General features: G+C 38.4%; 1 non-coding gene across 1 annotated transcript; it reads left to right on the forward strand.

Moving 5' to 3' along the window:
- Positions 1-572: 572 nt before the first annotated feature.
- TRNAG-UCC (transfer RNA glycine (anticodon UCC)) lies at positions 573-644 on the forward strand. Its single transcript has one exon. It is a non-coding gene; the product is annotated as a tRNA-Gly (tRNA).
- Positions 645-4,505: the final 3,861 nt, after the last annotated feature.

Raw genomic sequence — 4,505 nt, forward strand, 5'->3', positions numbered from 1 at the left:
AGCCAGTTGGTTATTTTTTTTTGGTGGAAGCCCTTCACAGCTTTCTTTTGAATATAACCCATGGAAAAACACCGTGCTTGCAGCGGCGTGCCCAAGGGCGGTTGGTGGTGGTCATAACCCCACCTTTGGTCCAGTATTCCTAAAAAAAAGAACGTCAAAAGTAGGAAAAGATGTAAAATATTGGCTGACTACCAAAAAAAGTGTACGGGTAACCCCTCCCTTTGGAAAATCCTGGGTACCCATCTGCGTGCTTGTTCCTCCGTGGGAAAAATGACGGACGTCCATGATTAGGGAGGGCAATCACCTCCCTCCTTGACACTATGACACTAGAATAATTTGCATAGGCTATGCTGTTTTTTTTAAAAAATCTGAATTTTACGAAGTCTCGCCATAAATCGCAGGGGGATCACGTATCCTCTGGCCCCTCTCTGTGAACGGCTTTGTCTTTATGAAAGCCGTAAACATAAAATATTTTTTTTGTTTTCCTCGTTTTTTCAGAATACGTTCAGGAAGAGAAAAGTTAGCATGTTATCAGTTTAAATACCTGGGAAAAATTATGTGACCTTCAACAAGCGATGGTGGTGTAGTGGTGAGCATAGTTGCCTTCCAAGCAGTTGACCCGGGTTCGATTCCCGGCCATCGCACACCTTTTTTTTTTACTTTTTATTTTCAGGTGTAAGCTATATGTTTCTGCAATATATAGTAATTAATGTTATAGAAAACATTACATTAATGCACTTCGTTAGGGTAAATATTTAATCACGTTTGGCCACTTTTTACTTTACTTTGAGTCCACTTTATGCACAGTAAGACTAATCGGGACTAGACCTGGACCTACAGCTTAAAGTGCGATCCGTATCACTTGTGCCTCCACCGGGCATCGAACTCGGGCCCACTAGCCACTCTTACTTTATTGAGCATATTTTAAATATTTTTTGGTCATATTTAGGATATTTTCGCTTTTCAGAAGTGGATTTCGTTTCTCTCTTACATGGACACTAGAGTTGATCTTGTTAAATTCCTTAAAATTGTTTATTCTCAGCAGTGGCGTAGCGCAGTTCTCTGGAGCCCCCCTGCAAGTAAAATATTGGGGCTCCCCTCAGTGAAAAGAAGAAACATCGAGATGATGTCAGACCCAATACATGGCAACCCTTTCCCAGTTGTAAAATAAATTAACTTTAACCCTTCCATTTCTTTTTTTGTCATCGACTTTGGCTATATATCAGTTTAGTAGTTCGTCGAAACTAAATCAGGGTGGTCTGAATCTCTGATAAACAACTGGATGAAGAAATTAGACATGTTTTCTCTTACTTCAACACGGTGGCACAGCCAGGATTATTTTTTTAAGGAGGGTGGAGTCTTCACACAGCCAACTATTTTGTTCGTGATCCTTTGTATTTTTGTTCGAAACGTTTTTCTTAAATATAGGTTACATATAGTACACACATATTTAAAAAACATACTGTTTGGGGCAGGGACGTCGGAACTTATTTTGGAGTGGGGGGGGCAGGTTTTCAAATCCGTCAACCAGATTTTACAATCTCTTCCCCATACACACACACACACACACACACACACACACACGTATATACATATGTATGTATGTAAATTATTGAATATATTTATATTCAAAGTGGCTCATAAGAGATGAGGAGGCCAAGGGGCCTCTACTACGGATTATTTTATTACTTATAATCCCATTAACTTAATACAAAAGAATAATATTTGATACAAAAAATATTGAAATATTATGTCTTAGGATACGATAATTACCGCAAATTTCCATCCCTGCCTGGTACTCGATCTTCGCATGCAGTTAGGCATGATGGTATTGAGGCATTCCCCCCCTTTTTTTAATGGTTACTGACATAACTGAAAACGCGCTACTTTTAAAAATGGATAAATTACACGTGCTAACGTATTGAAAAAATCCATGTTTCTGAAACTTTCTGATCGATGTGTTGCAAAGAAAGTTGCCCGTGTTCTCATTTGCAATTTCATCATTTTATAAATCGTTGAACAATTTTAACAAAAACGTCGCATACTAAGTAAGAATTACATGAATGAAAGAGTTAGATTTAGTTTATTTTACTTAACTTTTTCTGCCATTTTTGGCTAATTGCGAAGGCAGTCGATAAGATTGAGGCAATATGGTATATTTTATTTTGTAGGCGCTATATTTTTTAAATGTTAACATATAAGACATTTCTGCTTCTGAAAAGGCGTAAGAAATGGCGCAAAAAAAACAAACACGATCCGATCACCTTTTACTGATATTTGCAAATCTCAGACTGCTATTCAGACATTGAGATTAAAAAATGAAATTCTCGGTAATTTTAGAACATTTGCTAGGCTAAAGTGTTCCAACGAAGACTCAAATGTATTGCATGGTTGGAGAGGGCCGAGGTATCAAATATGGGTCAAGTCTCCACGCCAAGCCAACAGCTTTAGAATTAGATATTTTGATCTGTAATTATCATAGCAGCTAGGTACCTGGCATTGCATTTCAATTAAATAGGTCTGAATTTTACAAGACTGAAAGCGTCAGGGGAGATCGTCTCCCTCTCACCCCCATGAAGTCTAAAATATCATGCTTCGATCTTGCCACCTAGAGCTAAATAATTACTACTCCCAACGTAAAAATAAATCAGCTGTTAACATAGTGTTAACTCTCTCTGATATCTAAAACTAAGTCATCAGTCCTGAACATGACGTTTAAAACAAACAGTAAACTTTTAATAAAAATGTCCAAGGAATAAATGATCCTCCCTTCCCAAGAGAGAAGGTGGTTCATACACTCCAAAGTTTGCAGCGTTAAAACCCGAAGGGGCAGATGGTATATCGAGACGATGCCTTGTCTGTCTCTAGCCTCGTCTTTTTCTGCCCTTTCACACAGAAAATATAAATTAGTAAAAAAAATGTAAGAAGAGAAGTAAAACTTACCGTCATTTGATTCTATATCAGGCGACAAGGTGCAGAGCAGTGATCTTCCGACGCGACCTTGCAGTCCGTGTACTTTCTGCAAATGATTTACACGTACATGTGCAGAGTTATAACGCTTGGTGTGGAAAGAAATCCAAACTCATCACTATAATTTCCAGAGTAAATGCCGAAACACGCTTTCTGCAGTTGTTCTACTTTGAACAATAACTGTGCATTCTGACCAAGTCTAAATTTGAAAAGGGAAGGGGAGATTAGCGTAGACTTAAAGTTCCAACAACTTGCAAGGTGCGCCTTTTCTATGACCTTTTTGACAGCAAGGGGCAGTGTTGCCAGAATATGAGGGCACAATTTCCCTTTCCAAGGGGCAAAATTTCCCTTTTTGACCAGTTTTTCCCTTCACCGTAGCCAATTATATAATAATAATAATAATAATAATAACAATAATAATAAGTGGTAGTAATAGTAGCAGCATTATTAGTGGTGGTGGTGGAAGCAGTAGTAGTTCATGTTCGATGAATAATTATTTTTTTTTTTAAATTCACATTTTAGTTTCACTTCCTGGCCAGATGTTCCAGGTTTGAATCCTGGCCAGGAATACATTTAAAAATCGTTAATCCTCATCGTTACTATTTATCCAAAGATGCATAAAAGCAACGTACAATAAACTTAAAGCAGAAACAAGTAGGAATAAATAAATAAATAACATAAAAATGTGGATATGAAATTTGCATAAACTGTAGTAATGTAGAGTCAGATGACCTTAAAATTTCCCTGAAATTGTGGTATTTTTCATCGAAATTCCCTTTTCCCTTTTGGCTAAAATTTCGGTCCGAATTTCCCTGTAAAAGGGAAATTTCCCTTCATGTGGCAACACTGGCAAGGGGTCCTTAAAGAAAGCTCGTGTTCGGAAAGTGCATCGGGAGATTTAAGTTAAGCTGTCCTCTGTCCCTCTACCCCGATGCATTGTTATATGCGAGCTTCTAAGCAAAACTGGAAACAGAAGAAGCGAATTCTTTCGGGGATTCTTGATTTGTATTGCAGAGACCTGAATGCGATGTCACATGCTTCTTGCTGTTAACGGAAACTTGAGTGCACGTTCACAAATCTAGTGCAAAGATATTTTCCCAAATATTCTTCAAAACAAAGATAAGTTGAAATAGATGTAGTCTCATTTTTAGGGAGTGACTGGGGTGGGGCGTGTGGTGGGAAGGGGAGCAAAAATACATACTTGCCCCTCCTCTGTGGTTTCTTCACATCAGGCAATAACAAAAGCATTTGTGGGTAGAGGTGGAACAACCAAGGAAGCAACGTTTGTTTCTTGGCCATTTAGATTTATTAAAAGTTTACTGTCATATTCAGGTCTGATGGCTTAGTTCTAGACCTCAGAGAGAGAGGCAACATCATTTATTCTTATGTTCACGTGTGAGTTTTTTCTACCCATGCATATAGTACCGTGCCATGAAGACATTTACGAAAAATGGGGGTAAGGCCCACACATTCTCGATCTCGGACATTTTGGAGGTGATTTGATGAGCACCACACCCCAGCTGGCTTTTTCTCCC

Source organism: Lepisma saccharinum, chromosome 15 (assembly GCF_977018435.1).
Source record: "Lepisma saccharinum chromosome 15, izLepSacc3.1, whole genome shotgun sequence".
NCBI lineage: Eukaryota > Metazoa > Arthropoda > Insecta > Zygentoma > Lepismatidae > Lepisma > Lepisma saccharinum.